Consider the following 24,642-nt stretch of genomic DNA (forward strand, 5'->3'; position numbering starts at 1 on the left):
ATTTTATGGTGGTAACAAATAGTCACCTATCAATCTACAGAAGAAAAAATATATAAGTTGTTAGTATAAACAATCTTAATGGTAGATATTTCACCTTTTATAGACTATAATGACATAAATCACAAGCATTAGCATATGTGACATTTTTATGTTGGATAAACCATTCATACCCTTCAAATTCACCAACAAAAATACAATAGAGAAAAAATTTGATTGGGATCCTTTGTAAAGGGTCATGTTTTCCTTCTCAAGTAGAGGTATAGCATGGACAACCTCAATGTCATCCTCATCATAATCATCATCATCATCAACACCACCACCACTAGTACCAAATGTGTCATGGAACAATACATTTGTATCATCATCTTCAAATGTGTTTTCTTGTGCATGATCATCATCTTCCATGGGATCATGATCTTCTCCTTCAATACTCACACCTCCATATTCCTCCATATTCACACAACCATGTTCCTATAAGATGTGTTGGTCCATATCACATACTACCCTATGGATATTGGGCTATATTAAAATGATGATAATCAAACCCTCATTCCATGGTTCATATGTATATTAATTGTGAAGACAATATAACAAACAACTTACAAATGGATGATAATCAAACCCCCCTTTAGTGTGACCATTCTCCCTACAATGTCTCTTAACTATTTTGATTTTGATTTTTCTTGTCTTTAAGTTGTCACAACTCCTGCAAGGACAATAACATTTTTCATTGCCTTCTCTTTGAAAGCTAGACAACAATCTAGCTATTGTCTCTCTATTTTGATCAAATTCCCTTGTATTATCTGACATAATCCTTCTTCACAGGAATAACTTATTATTGTGCCCTTATTGAGTTGGTTGTACTTAATGTTTATATCTGCACATATGGTTTTGGAAGAAAAATTTGGTGTAATTAATATGTATATATGCAAAAAAATTGGACGTGTTGTACTTAATGTTTATATCAACACATATGGTTTTTGAAAGAAAAATTTGGTGTAATTAATGTGTATATCTACAAAAACATTGGACACGTTGTACTTAATGTTTATATCTACACATATGGTTTTGAAAGAAAATTTTGGTGTAATTAATGTGTATATCTACAAAAATATTGGACATGTTGTACTTCATATTTATATCTACACATATTCTTTTGAAAGAAAAATTTGGTGTATTTATGCCTCTTCATTTTGATTCTGTTGAAGGGAATCTCGTCAATGGTAATAGAAAACAAGAATGAATTTTCTAAGAGTTTACAATTGTTCAACAAAATTAATATTTTACAAGAAAATGCACCTAAAGAACTATTGGCTCAGAAGCAAGAACATGGTGTTGAAATAGTATAGAAATTTCTTGACATGAGAGGTTTGCAACTGAGGTTGTTGACCAATCTTGAAAACATAAATGCTGAAATGAAAGCAATTGAAGATCAAACATCTATGCCAAAGTTACAACACAATGTGAAGTTTATTTTAGATATGGTAGAGGCGGATATTTATAAGTTTGATCAAAATTTAAGGCACAAGAGAGAGTCTGTGGCAATATACTAGAAGGAGGAGTAGTGGTTTCAAAAAGAGAATGCATGATAGAAATAATAGCTAGACAACATAAAGGATATTATGGGAGAATTGGATAGAATCTAGGAGTGTTATAGTAGGTACTATGACATTGGAATCACTTTCAAGTGTCTTTGAAAATTTATAGTCCAAATATTGGGAGGACTACAAGTTGTGCAATTTTCCATGTTAGAGAGGTGATCTCACCTAGTTCATCCTCATGACTTTGAATTCCTCAATCATGAACTTGGGTGAAAATTAATGTCCAAGACATTTTTTCCTTAGGGACCTATTTGATATTCATTTATAAGAGCCTCAATGTTGACCACAAAATTTGTCTTAATATGTTGTCCTTTACTTTCATTAGAGGGGAATCTGTCTCTTGCTTACTTGGACATAAGGGTGAGTACCCTAAACTTGAACTTCTTGTTGTCTCTAATTAAATCACAACTTGTGAAGTCATCTTTCCTTTTGACCTTTGATTCTTTTGAGGTGGCCCCTTGTCCTCTATCTGCTTCCTCTTCATTCCTCTTCTTTGTAAATCCTTGGCACTCCCTCCATTCTTCTTCTTTTTTTGGCCTTCTTGTTTTCTTGAACATTCAGGGATGTGTTCACATAATTCCTCATTTGGTTCTTCTACATCTTTCATTAGTTCATATTTAAATGGAGTTCTTTTTTCCTTCAACTCAGCCATCTATTGGTTTATCCATGAGCAATTGAATGATGTTAAACATGAATCATTATTGTGTCAAAACTTCATCTTCGTTTGACCAATCTATAGCAAAAATTATATTCTTTCTTGTTGTGTCATGATCACCTTGGAAATAGCTTTCATCCTCCTCAAATCGATTTGGAATAAGTTATAATCTATTTACTATCAAATCCACTGATCTTTACATGTCTTTACCTTATATTAAAAAATCATGTTAATCCAATGATCTTCAATGTGAGCTATATATTTTTGTACTTGAATTCATATGCCCTTTAAATTTGATGATGTTGATTGAAGTTGGGCCAAGTGTGTATAGGTCTAGAGTAAAATTATTTCTCATCTGCCTCTATGCTAGGACTAATGGGTAGATATCAATTGAATTTCCAATATGAGAAGGGAAAGACACCCCAAACATATGCTTGTTCTTTATTGGATCTTTTCATATGCTAGTAACTATCTTGCTACTGCCATTATGACTGGCATGTCACATTATGCAATTTGTTATGTATTGCATCTGCATTTTCTTTGTCATTTCTTATAAGAGTGTCTCAAGGTTGGGAACCACTTAAACATCATTTACATGGTTTAGAGGTAATGCCATTGTGGCAAAGGCTTCTACAAGGGAATGTGTCTTGTGATTATGGCATTTACATAGAAGAAGGACTTGCTTCTTCAACTTCTTACACTCAACTCTTCACTATAGTTATTCTTCCAGCAATGAGAATAGCTACTACAAATTCTTGGGAGCCAAGGGACCCTAAACCTATGCTATATTTTCTAGAGATAGGAAGAATTTACTACCAGATTTAGTACTTCATAATATTCAATATCATATAGTGATTCCCAAATTAACAGTAGCAATAGATACTTTAGATCCTTGCAGGGAAATTGTGCCAATACATGCATAGTTACATACTTGGCTTCCATTGTTGAGACAACATATTGAGCCTTTATATCCAACCATTTCTTATAAATGGGGGAATGCACTTCATGCCTGACATACAAGTGATGCATCTACATATGAAATATTATCACCTTGAAAAATTGTATTGATCTCGATAGCAAGGAACAACTAATTGTTCATTTTATTGTACCTAATCTGATGACAACTCTAAAGAAATATGTAATCAAGCTAGCTAATCAAAAAATAGAACAATTTAATTGGGATATGGCTTGTTTCTTTCTAAAAATATCTTCTATGATATGTTTTTGTAAAATTTCTTGTGAACTCTGCCCATTTTTTGTGGTCTACAATATTTTTCTACAAGATCTTGAGGTAAGTCACTTAGCACTAGTTGAGAGAGTTTTATTGTTTTATTGTTTTATTTCTTGGATTATGGAATATGTATGCAATTGGATCAATTTTTCTATTGTGAGCTAATATGTAATAAGAACCTTAAAAAAGATCTCTCTCTCTCTCTCTCTCTCTATATATATATATATATATATAAAGAGATGCATGTTTAGAAGGAAATATAAAGACATGCATGTTTAGAAGGAAAAGAAAAGAACATTTACATAGGTACCTCTTCTCCCCTTGAAGAAAATTGTAGAGCAAGCGCATGGGGATCACAAGGGCAAGACATGACAATGAAATCATAGAGCAAAGGCATAGAGATCACAAGGGCATGACATGAAAATAAAATTGTAGAGCAAGGGCACAATAATGAAATACAGAGATCATAAGGGAACAACAACAAAACACACCAATCACAAGGGCATAGCAACATTCAGATCTCTCCACCCTCATTTAGAGCTCTCCACCTCTTTCACACATAGCTCTCCACAATCAAAACAAATGGGGAATGATTTATGTGATGTTTTCTTTTTTCTATTTATACTCACTTAGGCATCGCAATTACAATGCCAACATTAGTATTGTGATTGCATTGGGGACAATTGCAAAAAAAACATGAAAATCACCTCAAATTACATCATTGTCACAATTGTCATCATAATTTGACCCCAAATGTTGTAGTTTCCTCACATTCACCAATAAAGACTAAATAAAAAACAAAAAAAAGTCTGTATTTCCTTTCAACTAATAGCTTTATCTAAAAACAAAATTCCAACCTTAGTTGCATATTTGCATTATCAATGGTATAGAAAAATGATTACAATAAGACACAACTCAACATAATCTAGAGAGACCCTAATAAATTCATAGACTCGATAATACTTTTCCCTTTTATTCAATCTCAAAGGAGCCCATAGACTCATAATCTATACAATATATGCCACTAAAAAAGAAATATATCTCTCCATATTACCAGAAAAGGACTCCCTCCCTGAAGTACATAGACCCCTGAAAGAAGTGACATTGGCTAATCTCCAAACAAAATACACCAAATACCAAAAAAAAGTCAAACGTGATTCTTTTTCAGATTCACGAAAACACGGTGAAATTTTCTCAAAAAAATTATTATTTTCAATCACAAAATATATAGATCATGAAGATCAAATATTAATTTATTTATTTTTAAAATCATTGTGTTTTCATTTTTTTTAAATTTAGTCAATGGTTTAATTTGTAGGGAGGATAGTTACAACCAAAAGAAGTGGAACCTTCAACTTTTATTTTTTTCACATATTCATTTTCTCTTTCCATCAGTTTCGTTTTAGTTTTAAAAATAGTGAATTTCTAAAATAACTCCCATGTTTCAAGTTTATCATGCCTCTAGTTCTAAAACATTATGGAAACAATAATAATCAAGGTATTAGAAAAATTAGAAAATAAATGTGTGTATATCTTCTGGCATTCATGACATCTAAATACTTTGCCTTCAATTAGGAGGTGTTTGGTGAGTTGCATCCATCAATGATGTGCTCATTTACCTCTTGTTTATAGTACTTGATTATTTATTATGGTTAAATGGTTTGTCTTAGGATCCCTTCTTTAATTTGTACATGTCGTATGGATTTCAAGTTCCTTATTTATATCATCAATCGTATCTATAATGAATTTGAAGCTTTTATTTCCACATGTTCTTCCACCTTTTTGATGGACTCAAAAGTTTTTTATAGGGTTCCCTCATGAGGACCAATATGTATAGAAAGTTTATAGGCTTCTACTCCTAATCCATAAATACTTAACATGGTATATTCTTCAACAAGGAACTAGTCAATCAATTGTATTTGAGATTCAAGTTGAATGTAATCTCTACAAGATAAAGGTGATATGGGCATAAAAGTGTTTGTAATTGAATAATATTTGGGTGCCAAAAAAATTACACAAAATAGTTGCAATCTATTATTCAATCATGAATTCTTATCTTAGGGGCACATTCATATGTTGGACACACTATTCTTGCCTCATCATTCTTATATACCTAAACCTCAAGCTTGTTGGTCTTGAACATTCCATGATATTATTTTAGATGATTGTACATGTAGTTTGTGAACCTAAATGTCTTTAAGGAACCTTTTTTTATCATTAAAAATGTTCATGCATGGATTGAATATCACAATATAAAAAATTATACCTAACTAGTTTGGAAACATAGTAAATATTAAATATCATTTCATGAATGCTTGCACCCACTTCCCTATTATCTTCAATATGAGGCAGAATCTTAACATGAGAATCAAATCCTAAAACCATGTCATAAAGATATTAATATTATAAAGAGGCTTGTGATTTTTATCCCATTTGGTACTCTCCCCTATATTATACATTTGATAAAAAAAATTATCTTCATTGATTGCTTCATAATTAGTGGAAATCTTTTTCTAGGTCAATGTGTGCATTTGAGTTTTCTGCTCCAATCCCTAAGTCAAACAATATTTTAAATTCTTCCTTAATAATGGCTAAACATTTATTTTAAGTAATTAAAATTTTATTTTTTAATTTCATCATAGTTTTAGGTGCAAACAATGAAATTTTATGGTTAAGGAAAAAACTCAAGTAACATTATGTGTCCTAATCCATCATCTCATGTTGATATTGTATTTGTATGTGCTCTTAAAATTTTGTTTTCAATAAGACTTCATGTCATACCACTTGCCACCTTATTCTCCAATGAAATTTTTTGTTTTTTGGTATGCTTACTACATATTACAAAATCATAAATATCATGGCACTCATCGATGAAAATTACAGTTTTAACTACTTGGGTACAAACTAATTTTGTTTTACTTTGTCTTTAAATATCCCCATCATTCATATTGGCTAAAAATAATGGTACAAAATTTAAAATCTAAACCCTCAACCCTTAATTCTATAATATAAATTGAGATTGAAACATGGAAAATGTGGGATGGAGGTGTTCTATATTTTACCTAGAATTTCAAATTGAAATGATGAATAAATAGACTAGCCCAGACAAACTCTATTGCATCCTTTAATCTCATTTTTTAATCTCCCTGTATAATTTGTTAGTTCAAGACTCCAAGGATCAATGTCCCTTTATTGCAAGAGCTTCCTCAAATTCTTAAATTAGCCTTCTATGGCATACTAATTTTCTTCAAATTGTAGGGCCCCAACAAACTCTAGTGGGGGGTCTACTCTACCCCCACCTAGATAGTTGGGCTCCAATGCTTGGCTAAATATGTCTGACGCTAGGTAGCAAGTCCACCATGGTGAGAAATGGAGGAGAAAGGGGCCAGTTAGGGGTCACCTAGTTATATAGTTAGGGGGCATCACTCTACTAAGAAATAGAGGAGCAGGGGCTCCTATTATAGGTGTGACCTTTCCATTACAGTTTTTGAATCATGGATCTCACATAAAGTGTCAAAGTTTAAATAATTTTAATTCTATTCCTTCTCTTTGACATTTCATTTGTCTCTTTTCCAATAAAAATGAATATTTTTTATTCTTTTAGAACTTTAGCTCTCTTTGACATGTCATTTGTCTCTTTTTCAATAAAAATGAATATTTTTTATTCTTTTAGAACTTTGGCTTAAAATAGAGCTTATGCTGATGATGTGTGATCATCTAAGGGTCAATTGATTTATTATAAGTAATTAAATGTAGTTAATTAAATCTTTAATCACCACTGTTGAATGCCAAATATGTGGGTCTCATACGATATTTGGCCTTGTGAAAATTACTCAAAACTTTCATTTGTTCAATCTAATGTATCACACTAATGTGTGTCTATTTTCTTGTTGATGTTTGCAGAATCTTTTATTTTTCAAAATTTTGGCCCAAATAGTACTTATTTCATTGATATGTAATTATCTAACAACCATTAAATTGATTTGGATCATATTGAATTAAGTATGTTTATTTCAATTGCCAATGTCTAACAATATATCCATACCACATGGGTATCAATGGGATGGTGGGTCCCATTGTCTGTTTGGCCTCATGAACATTCCATAACTCAAACCTTTCATTAAATCACTCCAAAACATCACGGTGACATCTATCTCTTTTCTAAAAAATTTTGTAGAATTTTTCATTTTCTAGAACCTGGCCTAAAATAAAGCTTATGTTGATTTTCCATCATCCAATGGTCAATAAATTGATTTAATTAAATTTTATTTATGCATATACTTAAGTATCCTTAATTAGACCTCCAAGGGAACATTCATCTCATGGGTATTAATGGGATGAAAGTCTATAATTCTCAATTTGTGTGCCTATAATTGGCCAATAGCTTCCTATTATGCATAGTTAAGGTACTACTTGACAAAAGATATTAATGATGACAACAAATAAGCATGTGTTCCCAAATTTTCATAAGATGTCATATACTTTCATCAGGGCATAAGATGGTATGAATTCCCAAAATAAGGACTACATAGAATATTTTATGATCATGAGGTAAGATCGCATCACTCAATAATGACTATGCAGCTGACCATTTCTACCAAATTTGATGGTTATGTTACATTTATTAATTAAATAAAATATCAAAATAATTGTCTTGTAAATTTGAATCCAATCAATAAATTTATTATAATATCAACTCTAATAAAAATGGACATCTACAAAATCATTTTTGTATCACTCAAGGTAATAATGATAAAAGGCAAAATCATCAAGGTAAGTATGGTGGCATGTGTAAATGAAATGTTAATAGTATTAAATTTATTGTTTGCCTACAAATTGGACATTAAGGCGGTTGCACTTCATAAGAGTGTTGTAAATGTTAAGTAGTGAGTAGGGAGAGATGGGAAAACTTATAATGATCAAGTCAACAAAGCCCAAGGAGCATTTGTAGGGGAAATAATTGATAAGAAGTTAAGAGGTGTACTAGTGAATGAACACATGTACATTATGCATGCAATTACTAAAATGTTAGGTCCACATGTTTTAATGGTGTATCACAATCACATGGTTTGTGACAACATTTTACCATTTTTCTAGCCATGGTCGTGTGTGTGTGTGTGCACGCATGAATGCATGCATCCATGTGTGCATCTGCATGTGCATGTGCATGCATATGTATGCACGAGTGTGTCTTTGTGTACATGAGTGTGTGTGTGTGTGTGTGTGTGTGTGCATACACGTGTGTGTGTGTGTGTGCATATGCACGTGTGTATGCACATGTTCATGTGTATGTTTGTGTGTATGTATGCATGTTCATGTGTCTATGCATGTGTGTGTGTGTGGATGCGCGCACGCGTGTGCATGTATGTGTGTGTTGATGTGTGTGTGTGTGAGAGAGAGAGAGAGAGGATTTCCAAGGGATGGGAAAAAAAAAAGATCACCTAGATTGTGCTTGAGCATGAGCATATGAGAAAATTGATGTTGTGATAGATAATGTAGATGGGAATCCCATCATTACTCTATCAAAGAAGTACAACATTAGGGGAATTAAGTGCAAACATTTCCAATTGTGCAAACACAAAACATGGAGTTACTGCAAGCTCAATGGGCTAAGATAAATAGGAGCATCAATTTTTTTCTACATATGACCAAAATCAAGGAATTCAAAGTGAATTATTGGAATTGGGGCTATCTAACCATTAAAGGACTTTCTATTGAAGATGAACTCAAAGAAGAGAATGCAACCAAGATAGTTTGGGAGTTGGAGATAAAGAGTGGAGAGGAATAGATTGTTGAAGATTGACAAGATGGGGGGATCTCAAGAGTAGAAGATCATGTCAACTATGGAGAGGATTTCCTAGTCATCCTTAGAGCCAAGAAATTAAGTTTGGCTGGTATTTGGTAAAACAAGAAGTTTGGAATGTAGTAAAGTGGGCCCAAAATACTTCCTAAAGAATTGTGCTACTCTCTCAGTCTGGTCTTTATTTTAAATTTTTGAGTTACTACTTATTTTTCAATGATTCCCCTATTTTTTGTTGGTAGACAAATATGTAAGGTTAGATGTATGAATGAGAAATGTTTGGTGTTAGTAGTGTATAATTGATGTTATATGACCAATGGGTGAATAATGATGTTATGTGATCGATGGGTGAATAATATTGGACAATGAAAATGGTGATATCAACTATATTCCAAACTCTAATGTACAACTTTAGTTTTATTTAAATATAATGGTGTTGTCCTTATGAAACCATGAAAGTTATATATGAAAAAAATCATTTTAACATTTATAATTTTATATTTTAAATAATAAAACTATATTGATTATTTAATATACATGAAATAAATAAAATTAAGATTTGATTTTAAAATAAAATAAAAATATTTATCTCTCAAAACTATTGCAATACATTTAGAAGTGGCCTCTGGTGGCTGCTATTGTGCTAACTACTGGATTGGGCCCTATATAGGTGCCTGTTGTGGTCCCTGTGCCGCCATCCCCATGGGATCCTTGAATCATGGAAAGGGGTGACTGATAAAATATGCCTGGTATGTAGGCGTTATCCCGACATCTATTATCTCCAGGAGGTAATCCCACTATGATGCAACTAGGTTGCACACATCTATCATTGACCTCCCGAGATCTAGTCTCGTAGACCACCCTCGATCCATATCTCTTGTTAATCTAGCATAAAAGTAGTACTCCTATGAGATATCCTGTGGCCTCCCATACTATTGCCACACCTGTGTAATGGAAAACCTCTCAATGATCTGTGTTGCTTGGCCTAATAGTGGCTATGAGGAGAACATCCAACTCAGCTCTTTAGGAGCATCATCCTAATCCTTTATCTCTCTCCAAGGCTGCCATACAATAGAGACTAGGTCATCAAGATGGGTCCTCCAATTCTCCATCTTATCTAAGCCTACTTGGGTAAGCTACCCTCTGTATCTACATATATATGGCTCCATCAGCTCTTGGGCATCCTCAAAAATGGGCCTTGTAACTGGTAGGTACTCCCATGCCTAGATCTGTAACACATCGACTATGGAAGCCATACTCCTCTGCTCATGATACACTATCTCATGCATCTCATAGAACATGTGTCCAAGCATGCATTGGCCCCATCCAAATTGCTTGAGAGAATCAAACATTCTCTGAAGCATGACACCCCATCCACACTCTAGCCCATGTTGTCCTCTATCAAGCACCAAGAAGCAACTGATGAAAATGGCTAACATGGATGTCAACCTATGTGTGGTCCCATAGGTATGGACAAGATCATCCCATGTGATGGCTCACCCTATCGCTAACTCCCATTGGAAGATAGCTTGCAACACCTTCGTCCCTACCCATGGCACTATGTCATAAACTATGTGTGGCCTGTGGAAAGGTATCCGCAATATCTTGTAAATATCCTCTGGTGTGATAGTCATCTCCCCCTGTGGAAGATGAAAGGTGTTGATCTCCAAATGGAATCACTCCACCAATACTATCAAGAGGCCGTGATTCACTAGCACTATTGGGATCCAACATAGAGAGGCAAGTCCCAATTTGTCAATATGCGCCATATCAGCATCATTTGGGCTCCACAACAAAGCTCTGTATGATGGATAGTGTGACCTAAATGTGATGTCATTGAAGACCATCTACACACAAGAATAGGAAAAACACATAGACTGTTAGTACTCGCTCAACAAGTCAGAAAGATGACAAAACAACTACAAACTTAAGATAAAAAACTCAAAAATGCAATTTTTAAGCACTAGAATCTCACATGAAAATTCATGTTCTCATGTAAGAAAACATGTTCTCATGCAAGAAAAAAAGTCCTCGTGTGAAGAAACACAATCTCACATGAGCAATGACGAGATTCTAAGTGACAAATGCCCAAAAACCCACACATCTCACACGAAAGGTGGGTATCTCTTGCGCGAGATTCCCCCCTATCGTGCGCAAAGAAACAATAGGTAGTGGATCTTCGTGTGAGAAAGGACACCCTTACAGGAAGATTGATTTACCAAAAATAAAAACATGCAAAAAAATGTGTAAAAATACACCAAAATGTGTGAAAAAATCAATACAAAGAGAGTTTGTTGACTACTCACCGGAGGTCCATAGTCTGCCAGCTGGTTGTGTTGTCTGGAACACTTGAAATGGTGTAAATGCATTAGGACCACCATATCTCTCTCAGATCTCTCTTCTCCACTAAAGACAAAGTGCACAAATGATTTAAAAATGACCCCTTGGGCCCTTATATAGGTTTTGACCTATTTTTTCAAAGTGTGACCATTTTGAATTCATTTTTAGAATCGATTTCAAAATCTGACACACCTAAGCAGCTCAAAAATGCATTTTAAAATTTTGGGACTGACGTGATTGGATGCTTGTGTAGTCCATCTTTCACTGATACTTTGTGAATCTCGGAACCTTTTCAACTTAAAATTCTTCAAATTTTCAAAATTTATTCTAGAAAAAGTCAACTATGGTTAAAATTGGTCAACTTATGGTCAAACTTTGTCTCTGGGACCTCAAAATCATGTCGAAGTGACTTCAAATTTTCTTTTGATCATTCTGTTGTCTTCTATATTTTGATGATTCTTCAATTTATTTTTACTCTTCAAAAATACTACTTTCTTACACATTTTTGGTGTGTCATCTTTTGATTTTGCTCCCAAGGGGGCAGGTTGATTATGTAGTGCCTACCCCTAGGTTGCATTTTTGTTGTCATTGTTGAGCTCTTTTAGGGCTAGTTCTATGTTGATGGTTAGCAGCATTATTTTGAGACTATCAGATATGTGCTATGGATTCAGTTGATATGTGATGAGATTACTTGGTACTTTACATTTCATGTATGCACTGATGATGATTAGTTAGATGATTTATTATCATATGTCTTTTCTTATGGATACTTACCCCATACTTGCATGTGTATGGTGTGCGTGTTTGTTATTTTGTATGATGTTTCTGATGTGGTTAAGGAAGGGAGTGGTAGTCACCTGCTAGTCGAGATCTACACGATGTACCACTTCCTACCATTACCTATTTAGTTTAGTATATATTGTGCTTGTACATGCATGGTTTTATGTAGGTTGCAGGTACCGGGTATCGGCTTCCCTGAATTGCCAGGATGAGCGTACCCTATCACATTATCTCAATGATAAGAGAGGGGAGATAAATTCTCAAGTCCAAATCCCAACCCTTTAACATTTGTCCTAATTGAAAATTAGGACAAGTATCTGAGTTAAGTACCCTTCGAATATGTCGGATGACATAATTCATGATATAAACCCTTGGTTTGATTTTGTATGTATTTTGGCTATGATGGATTTTTGTATTTTATTTTATGAGTCTTTGGAGTATTTTCTATTAATTAAGCCTAATTAAAAGATTTAATTAATGGTTTAATTTAATGGAAAATTAATATGGTATTTTAATATTTATTTTATTTAATTAATTGGAAAATTAATTAAATAAAATAATTAAATTGGAAAATAAAAGTTTAAAGTTTAAATTTGGAATGTGACAATATTTATTTTAATAATAATATATTTGGAGTTCATTTTTAAATAAATGACTAAATAATAATATTATTAAAGCTAATAAATATTTTAGTAATTAAGTTTTGAAAATGAAATTTAAAGTGAAAAATATATTTAAAATTATTAAAAGATTCTAGATTTCATGTGATTAAAATATAAATATATTAAGATTGAAAAGTGGAATTATCAAAGTTAGTGCATGAGATTTAATAAACAAATAAATTAAATTGAAAAGAGTAAAGTAAATATTATATTAATGATTGTGCATTATTTTAATATTTGCTCACATAGGAGTTTGCAAATTCTCAAGAGTTGTCTTGTAGACAACATAGGAGTTTGCACTCTAAGTATGCACTAGTTGTCTACACTTAGGAGTTAGCATTTTATTTGAGCACATGGTGTCTACAACCTTATGACTCATCTAGAAGGTTGGAGAAGACTCATGCCAGTTTGTCATGCTTATTTTCTAGTTGTTTCTAGAGACACTCTAGATGCATCTTAGAGGCCTTTAAATTGAGGCTCTCCTAGTGTTTTTGGACAAGCTAAAAATGGAAGCTTCAAAGCTTACATGCATTTGAGAAGCTCATATGCTTCTACATGCTCATATGTTTCTACATGCTCCTATGCTTCTTCAAGCACTTCTAATCAAGTGGGAATTTCAGTTGGCTTGGATCTTGGAGGAATTGCATATGAGAAGAAGAAAGGGACTTTCTATGGACATCTAAGGCATGACAAATTAGCATCAGTGTCCAGGTGCACTTGTGATAATCACATATTTCCTTTGCACTATTTCTCTTCCTGTCCTCATCATGTCTATTATATGTGTCTGAATACTCTTTGTGATTGAATCTATAATTTGAAATTGGAATCTAGATATGTATGGTTGCAAAGAAAATAATAGAAAACCCTAGATCCAATTTAGAAAAAAAATAGTTCTAAATCGGGTTTGGGTTCGAATTGTATTGGAATCGAAGATTTGATTAGACAAGGGTTTGTATTTTAAAACCTATTAGACAAATTAATAGGTAAATTTGAGGAATGGTTATTATAAATAATTTAGAGACTATTATTTTTTTAAAAAGAAGAAATCCTTAATTTAAGGAGTTAGAAGACCCTTTTTATTTGAAACTAGTATATGTTCTTATTTTATATATATATTATACTGTAATGCTTTAATTCTGCGTATATATATATATATATATATATATATATATATATATATATATATATATATATATATATACATATACATATACATATACATATATAATCGCGATTAAAAAAATGCGATGGGAAAACCTTTGTTAGAATCTGAAACACATTTGTTAAAAATGTTATAAAAAAATTAATACAAAATTAATATGGCGAGGGGCGGATTTATCCACCCCCTGCCCCCACCTGCCTTCATTAGTTGGCGCTGGTAGTCGCTTGTACCCGTTGATGCAGGTACTGTGACTGCCATCGCAGGCCCTGCGTCAGAGGGCAGGCCTCACGGCTTGTCCATGCCATGTAGAAAATTTAAAATTTTCTTAAAACTAAACACTCTCTCAAGCAATTTTTAAAGCTCAGCATGTTAATATATTAAGTTGTGTTTTATAATATTAATTGTAAATTCGATTTTTATTAAATATTATATGTATATATATGTGTGTATAAATGTATGCACATATATATATATAATTAATATTGTAATTTGATTTTGTAATTATAATGAAGTATTGGATATTAATTGTTATATATATATAAATAAAATTTTATATAAGATTATTGAAATCTCAATAAAGCAATATAGTTAGAATTTAATAATTATTTAATTAGTCTAAAGACTAATAAGAATGTTCTAAATGAATGGGAAAGATTGTAGATAGAGTTGATGGAAAGAGATAGAGAATGGATGACTTTTAATATTAATTATTTAATGTATATTAAATATTATTTAATATATATTAAATAATTTAAGAAATGGTAATCTTAAATGAAGAGACTGTAATGATAATGGATTAATTGACATGGAGTCATTGTTATGACATTACTATAAGTAGAATTGTTATATTATGTATTATTAGATAACTTATCGATATACCTTAATGTTGATTAGAGTTAGCCAATGAAGTTTTATGTAAAGGTTCTCTAGATCGATTATTTATAGTTGTGATGAGTTTATCATTTATTAATGTTAGTTGGGTCTAGCAAATTATTAATAAATAATAGTAGAATGATCTAAATGATTATTGATAATACAGATTAATTAAGGAAACATCAGTATTCATATAAGAATGACAAATGTGGTCATTACAGAGTTATTATTAAGATTTTTAATATAGCTTGTTATTAAATATTAACAAGTTATTATTATTGAATTATGAATATGAATATTTGTGTATTGGGTTATGACTGACTTTAACATACAAATTATAGTTAGTTAATAGTCAACTGATACTAGTAATTGGCTCTCTTATAATTTAGATGAATAATGATCCTTGATTTATGTTATAAGTTGAAGTAACATTAAGAAGAGTCATTCAATTTGTAACATTGATCTTAGCAAAATAAAGTGAATGATTTTATTAAGTGTCAAATGATTTAATATTTATCCTTTAGCTATTTTTAGAATATTATTTTAATGATGGAAAGGATAATGCTATCAGGGTAAACAAACAGGTTGATGAGTAAGTCAAATGGTAAATCTTATACACCTGAAGTATACTCGAAACAAAAACTAAAGCTCTACACTTAATTCAACTATGTGATATTAGTAAACCAAAACATGTGTTTGCATTTTGTATTCTATATGCTTCTTGTTTTGAGTTTTGGGTTGACTAGATTGTTGACCAGTCTTAAGTTGTTACCATAGGCTCGGGGGTTATGCGAATGTGATGGCATGTTGATCTTATTTGGTCTCGATCTTTATAAACCCAACCATGGTTATGTATGAAATTCTCTATGAGATGTTTGTAATTACTGATTGTTATAGTTGAGATTCTTATGAATGAGACACTTGAGCTAATCATTTTTGAGTCATCGATCAGTTATCCTCGGTTTATTTTCTAGTCGCCATGATGGGACTGATATGTTATTTTATGATGTCATGTTGTGACATGTTTTGACTCAACCATTTTGGAGTCTTTGATCAGTATGATTTTTAGATATTCTTCATTGCTTGTTGAGAACTAATGGATATTGTGATTTATTTTGAGATATATTTTGGTTATTGAGAACCAATGGATACTTATGATTATTAGTGACACCTTCAGTTGCTAATAGAGAACTGTTGTGGTCATGATTTTCTATGGATACTTTTTAGATGCTCATGGAGATTTGATGATTCTTATCATGGAGATTTGATGATTCTTATTGTGGATATTTGATTCTTTTTATGGATTATCTTTTGGTATTTTTACAGTCACTTGTATAGGACTATGGTGATTTTATGATTCCATGAGCTTAGGGTAGGTTATCTACTTGTAGTGTCGAGAAGTGGCTTGCAATGGGGGTCGGGGCCCTAAGTGACTGCCAGGGTAACTCATTGTAAGTTTGTTTAATAAGTGATAACATTTACACACTAAATGGGGATCAAATGAACCTAAAAAGATAATTGTTTTGATGTTCTCACCCATGCCTTGAGTGTTTGTATAGACTAAGATGGGATTAGAAAGAACGCATGGTTGCGACCTTGCATTCCGTAGTATGCCTCATCAGTATGAGAGGATACTAGTGGCCGCATGAGATTAGTATGGACCTGTGGAGTTTAGCTAACTGCTAGGGTAACTTGTACGTGATAAATGCGATGACACTTTCCCGCTTGCAGAGTAGGTTTCCTACATGTCTTTGTGTGCCTTTGGGAATTAGATGTCAGTTTTGTGTTTGGAACCCTTGAGTTAGTATACTTTTAGGATTCCTGGACTTGTAGATATTTTTGCTATGTTATTTTTGATAGCCTATTTGGGACTTGAGATAATCTCCTTAACACGGTGGGAGTGGACCACTTAGGTTCCACGTGTTCAGGTGGTAGTGTATTTCCACTCTTATCATTTGAGATCTGTTTAAAACATCGTGGCTGATGCATTCTTGGTTGGTATTTATCTTCATTTTGTTCTTGGATCATTATGATTGATAATATACCTTATGATGGATGTATGTACTGGTATGTATCCTTACATTGATGATTTACATATGTTAGATGATGATATCTTATGCTTTACTTTGCATGTTAGATTACTTTCTGCATATGATATAGTATATGTTAGGAGTGACATTCCTACTATGTTTATAGCCGATGATCTCTTCAGTGCTTTGGAATGTTACGCACAGAGGGATGGCTAGGATCCACGATGGTCTAATGATGCTATTTACGGTTGGGAGGAACCGTGCACTTAGTTATTTATGTTTGTGATATATGGTTATCTTTTATGGTGGATGTTTATATCTTTATGATGATGATGTATCATGTATGGTTTGTGATTTCATTTACTTTAATTGCATCATGGATTAATATTGGATGATGATGTACTTTATTTACATGGATGTTTATTCTTTTAAGCCTTTCATACCTTGTAACATGTATAGCGGATGATTGAGCTAAACTAAAATGTAATTACTAAAAGGACGCTTGTATATTGTTTAAGAACTTTTGATATATCGTTGCTAAGGATGTGATGTTAGATGAATAGTTAATTTAGATGTGATACAATGTTAAGGGATCCTTAAAGAATGTAGCATGTTATTTATGTATGTTATGTTTACTTTCAGTTAGATGTTATTATTACTTTCGCAAATGTGATGAATGGTTTATATTTCATGTTTTAAAAAAAAAAAAATTGTTTGGCAAACTTAGTGAAATTTTAGATTAATTCTTTGGATCCCTTGGTGGGGAATTACATTTGGTATCAAAGGCTAAGTTTCAACATTGGGAGCTCTACGCATATTTGAATGCCACTAGTTTTTAGGTAGCTCAACAAAATGAAAACTTTGAACTATCATATGTATCTCTTTCAAATTGAAAACTTGAAACTAGGTGAACTGAAACAAAACTTAAAACTGTTACTTGCATATTTTTCATACTTCAACACTTAGTTTTCAAAACTAAAAATTCTACTAAAAACCTAATTGAGGGCAAAACTAAAAATTGAAAACTCATTCTAGTTGCAAAAAATGTATCTTGTATCTATGTTTCAAGGTAATAAACTTTTGTTTATCTTTGCAAGCATTAAGTTGCTCTTGTTTAGAATGTATTAAGGGATCTATGTTAGTAGTTGTTAGAAGAGTGAATGTTGGATCAATATGGTTTTTGATTTATCATTAAACCATAATCATATTGCTCTAAGTGTGTTGTAATATCCTGAGTGGAATCATGTTTTCCTAAATTGAGGAAAGGGTTCAATGGGACCTACACAGTGAGTTCTTCAGTATTATCATTCTTTTAGGCTTCCAAGAGTAAGCCTAATTCTAGGGGGGTGGATGTAGTGCCTACCCCTAGGTCACATTTTTGATGTCATTGTCGAGCTCTTTTAGGGCTAATTCTATGTTGATGGTTAGTTGCATTGTTTTGAGACTATCAGATATGTGTTATGGATTTAGTTGATATGTGATGAGATTACTTGGTACTTTACATTTCATGTATGCATTGATGATGATTAGTTAGATGATTTATTATCATATGTGTTTTCTTATGGATACTTACCCCATACTTGCATGTGTATGGTGTGCGTGTTTGTTCTTTTGTATGGCATTTTTGATGTGGTTAAGGAAGGGAGTCATAGTCACCTGCTAGTTGGAATCTACATGATATACCACTTCCTACCATTGCCTATTTAGTTTAGTATATATTATGCTTGTACATGCATGGTTTTTATGCAGGTTGCCGGTACCGGGTATCAACTTCCCTGAATTGCCAGGATGAGCGTACCCTTGTTAGGATAAACCATGAACAGAAATAGAAACTATATGCAAATATAACCAATAACAGAAAATAATAGAACACACAGAAATGAACACAAGGCACCAAGATTTAACGTGGTTCACCCAATCCCTGGGCTACGTCCACCAAACAGCAAGTTTGATCTTATTACAATCCAGTGATTACAACCTGATTACAATCTGTAATCCCTTACAGCTCAATACCGCCGCAAGAACCAATTTTGTATCACAACATTATGAAAAATACCCAACCCTAAGCCCTTTTATACAAGTATTAAACCACTTTAGGGTTATAACATGTCGGCCATATGTCGGCCATAATATGTCGGTTACCATGTCAGCTACTGCCCAAAAAAAAAAAAATTCGAGGCGATGCCCCGAACCCCACTATTTATGAAGTATGTACAGTACTTTCCTAATCAGTCACCACAATCTAACAATCTCCCACTTGAGGACTGATCAAGCTCCACACTAAATAACAATCTCCCACTTGGAGACTGATCTTGTAGCAATACCACTACCACATGGGGCTCCCACTGGATCAAACCATCCTGGACTCTACTGTTCTTTTATTCATGTTCAGTCTAAAAGACCAACCAAAGCTGAAGAGGAGTTCAGCTTCTCCCTTGTTACAACCTTTGTCAACATATCTGCTAGATTTTCATTGGTATGTATCTTCTCCAGCTTTAACTATCCATCCTCCAAAACTGACCGAATGAAATGGTACCGCAACTGTATGTGTTTGGTCTTAGAATGCAGAGCTGAATTCTTAACAAGATGAATGGCACTTTGACTATCTGTGAAAAAATAATTATCCTTCTGAGAATGTCCCAATTCTTCCAAGAAGAACTGAAGCCATATCATCTCTTTGGCTGCCTCTGTAGTAGCAACATACTCTGCCTCTGTAGTGGAGAGAGCATTAATCTTCTGTAACCTAGAAACCCAGCTCACGGCTGCCCCACTGACAGTAAAGACATAACCTATAGTACTCTGTCTGGTATCAATATCCCTAGCCAAATCTGAGTCAACATAGCCCTATAAATCAGTAGTAGAGCCCCTAAAGTGTAAACACTTATTGGATGTTCCTCTCAAATATCTAAGAATCCACTTGACAGCATTCCATTGCTCAAATCCTGGATGACTCATATACCTGCTAACTACTCCCACTGCATGTTCAATATCTGGCCTAGTGCATACCATAGCATACATCAAACTTCCTAGAGCTGAAGCATAGGGTACCTTGGACATCTTATCCTCCTCTTCCTATGTCTTGGGACACATCTCCTTATTCAATTTCAAATGACTAGGTAAAGGTGTGCTGACAGCTTTAGCATTCTCCATAGAGAAACATTGCAACACCTTCTCAACATAATCAGCTTGAGATAGCGTCAATGTTCTGTTCTTCCTATCTCTGCAAATCTTCATACCAAGGATTTGTTTTTCTACCCCCAAATCCTTCATAGCAAATGCATGTGCTAATTGGCCTTTCAGCCCCTTAATATGATCCATGTTAGACCTAGCTACAAGCATATCATCAACATATAAACATAAAATAATGTAGCTATCATCATCCAACCTCTTAAAATAAACATAGTAATCTAAATGACACCTATTATATTCATGCTCATGCATAAAACTGTCGAATTTCAGATACCATTGCCGAGGTGCTTGCTTCAAGCCATATAAACTTTTCTTCAATTTGCACACTAAGTTCTCCTTACCTTTGACCTCAAAACCCTGTGGTTGAGCCATATATATTTCTTCATCCAAATCACCATGAAGAAAGGTTGTTTTAACATCCATCTTCTCTAAATGCAAATCTTCAGTAGCCACAAGACTTAAAATAGTACGAATAGAAGTCATTTTAACAATAGGAGAAAATATCTCATGAAAATCAATTCCCTTTTTCTGTGCAAATCCTTTTACAACTAACCTGGCCTTAAATATTTTCTTACCTCCTTCCTCTTCTTTCAACCTGTAAACCCATTTATTCTGTAAAGTCTTTTTACCTGCAGGCAACTTGCACAAATCCCATGTCTTATTTTTCAGCAAAGAGTCCATTTCATCTTTCATTGCAGACTCCCACTAAATCTTAGTATCCACCTGCACAGCTTCATCATAACTTTTAGGTTCACCAGCATCAGTAAGTAAAATAGAATACAAAGAGGGAGAAAAGCTTTGTGGAGGTCTAATTTGCCTTGTTGACCATCTAACATTCACTGGTGTGTGTGGTATTTGTTGTTGCAGTTGTTGCACATCATGAGGAATGGTTGGAACATCAACTTTTGGAGTATCATCTAGCACTACATAATCATCTTCTTTCTTCTCATGTTGCTGCAACAGATCTTTGTACAACACTTTCTTATTGAATATGACATCCCGACTTCTAATAATTTTAAGATTTTCAAAATTCCAAAGCCTATAACCAAATTCATTAATGCCATATCCAAAAAAGACACATTTCTTTGATTTAACTTCTAGCTTGGTTCTATTTTCAGAGTCTATATGAGCAAAAGCTTCACAACCGAAGGTCTTGAGAAAAGAATAACTCACCTTCTTGCCAGTCCATGCTTCCTCTGGAATACCACAACCCAAAGGAGTAGAGGGACCTCTATTAATCAAATATACTACAGTATTGACAGCCTCCACCCACATGTGTAAGGGCAACCCAACATGCAACCTCATGCTCCTTACGCACTCCATTATAGTCTTGTTCATGCGTTCAGCCACTCAATTTTCCTGTGGAGTCCTTGGAACAGTTTTTTGTCTATGAATACCATTAGTGGAGCAATACTCTTCAAATTCATGACTGCAATACTCACCACCATTATCAGATCTGAGACATTTTAATTTCTTACTAGTCTCATTTTCAACCAAGCATTTCCATTTCTTAAAAGTTTGAAATACATCAGATTTCTGTCTAAAGAAATAAACCCATACTTTTCTAATTGCATCATCAATAAATGTAACATAATAATGAGAGCCACCAAGGGAAGATACCTAGGCTGGTCCCCATACATCTGTATGCACAAGCTCTAATTTCTCCTTTTTGTTTTCCTTCCCTGTCTTTACAAAACTCACTCTCTTTTGTTTTCCATACACACAACTTTCACAGAAATCCATATTCACACATTTTAGACCTGGTAAAACTTTCCTTGAATGAAGTACTTTCATACCTTTCTCACTCATGTGCCCAAGTCTATTATGCCACAACGTTGTATCCGAATCTACAGCAGCTATTTGTTCTCCTTGCTCAACTGCAGTAATTATTCCTGAATATTCATTTTTCTCTTAAACAATCAAAGTAGAAGGAACAATATGACTTGTACAAAGATATAAGGTGCCTACTTTCACACCTTTTGCTACTACAAGGGAACCTTTTGAAACTTTCCAATTTTTATCATTAAAAGTAACTACACAACCCTCATCACCGAGTTGCCCTGCTGAAATTAAATTTTTACTTTGTTTTGGAACATGTCTTACCTCATGTAGTAGCCAGTGATTCCCATTCTGCAACTTAATCTTAATTTTTCCCTTTCCAACAATCTGACAGGGTTCATTATCCCCCAAATAAACAAGCCCAAAATCCCCTTGGACATAATCAATGAAATAACCTCTATGAGGTGTAGCATGAAATGAAGCACCAGAATCTAAAACCCATGAATCATCAACACTCTCTAAAGACAGAAGCAAAGCATCCTCTTTGGATTTTTTACTTACCACATTTGCCTCCTTGTCTCCATCTGATTTATCTCCTTCATTTTTCTTTCGATTCCAGCAATCTTTCTTTTTGTGCCCTGGTTTCCCACAGTACCAGCAATCATTTGGTCCTCTCGATTGAGACCTCCTCCCCTTTGACTTTCCTCTTGATTTCCCATGATTTCCAGAGTTACTTCCTCTTTCAATCGTTCTGCCCCTACTTTGTGCATTTAAAGCACTTCCTGATGTAGATCCACCTAAGGATTTTCTACGAGTTTCCTCACTTAAAATAACACCGATCACATCATCATATTTTAGGGTACTAGATCCAGGAACAAAATTACTCACCGCCATTACCAAGCCATTCTAGCTTTTAGGCAAAGAACACAAAATCAAGAGAGCCCTAATTTCTTCATCAAAATTGATTCCCACAGAAGATAATTGACTAGTAATAGTATTAAACTCATTTAAATGATCTGCAACATATCCACCTTCTGCCATTTTCATATTAAATAAACGCTTCATGAGAAATACCTTATTTGAAGTGGAGGGCTTTTCATACAGTGTCTCTAGGGTTTTCATCAAATCTTCTGTCATCTTTGCTTTTGTAATATTAAATGCCACCGATGGTGCCAAGCATAACCGAATACTTCCGAGTGCCTTTCTGTCCAAAAGATCCCATTCAGCCTCTGACATAGTTCCCTGATTCTTGGCTTTTCCTTCCAACGGCTTCCATAAATCCTTCTAATATAAATAGTCTTCCATTTGCATCTTCCATAACTGGAAGTTCTGCCCATTAAAACTGTCAACCCTCAACTTACCCTCATCTGCCATCACTCCCACTCAACTATGAGACTCCCACTTAACCGTGAGACTTTCCTATAGAGGATAACTGAAAGACAACCTTGCTCTGATACCACTTGTTAGGATAAACCACAGACAGAAATAAAAACTACATGCAAATATAACCAATAACAAAAAATAATAGAACACACAGAAATGAACACAAGGCACCAAGATTTAACGTGGTTCACCCAATCCCTGGGCTACGTCCACCAAACAGCAAGTTTGATCTTATTACAATCCAGTGATTACAACCTAATTACAATCCGTAATCTCTTACAACTCAGTACCGCTGCAAGAACCAATTTCGTATCACAACATTATGAAAAATACCCAACCCTAAGCCCTTTTATACAAGTATTAAACCGCTTTAGGGTTATAACATGTCAGCCATAATATGTCGGCTACCATGTCAGCTACTGCCTAAAAAAAAAAATTTGAGGCGATGCCCCGAACCCCACTATTTATGAATTATGTACAGTACTTTCCTGATCAGTCACCACAATCTAACAACCCTATCACATTATCTCAATGATAAGAGAGGGGAGATAAATTCTCAAGTCCAAATCCCAACCCTTTAAGCCATTTGTCCTAATTTAAAATTAGGAGAAGTATCTGAGTTGAGTACCTTTTGAATATGTCGGATGACATAATTCATGATATAAACCCTTGGTTTGATTTTGTATGTATTTTGGTTATGATGGATTTTTGTCTTTTATTTTATGAGTCTTTAGAGTATTTTCTATTAATTAAGCCTAATTAAAAGATTTAATTAATGGTTTAATTTAATGAAAAATTAATATGGTATTTTAATATTTATTTTATTTAATTAATTGGAAAATTAATTAAATAAAATAATTAAATTAGAAAATAAGAGTTTAAAGTTTAAATTTGGAATGTGACAATATTTATTTTAATAATAATATATTTGGAGTTCATTTTAAAATAAATTACTAAATAATATTATTATTAAAACTAATAAATATTTTAGTAATTAAGTTTTGAAAATTAAATTTAAAAGTGTAAAATATATTTAAAATTATTAAAAGATTCTAGATTTCATGTGATTAAAATATAAATATATTAAGATTGAAAAGTGGAATTATCAAGGTTAGTGCATGAGATTTAATAAATAAATTAATTAAATTGAAAAGAGT

This window comes from Cupressus sempervirens, chromosome 8, assembly GCF_028749045.1.
Source record: "Cupressus sempervirens isolate cs-2001-9-10 chromosome 8, ASM2874904v1, whole genome shotgun sequence".
Classification (NCBI taxonomy): Eukaryota; Viridiplantae; Streptophyta; class Pinopsida; order Cupressales; family Cupressaceae; genus Cupressus; species Cupressus sempervirens.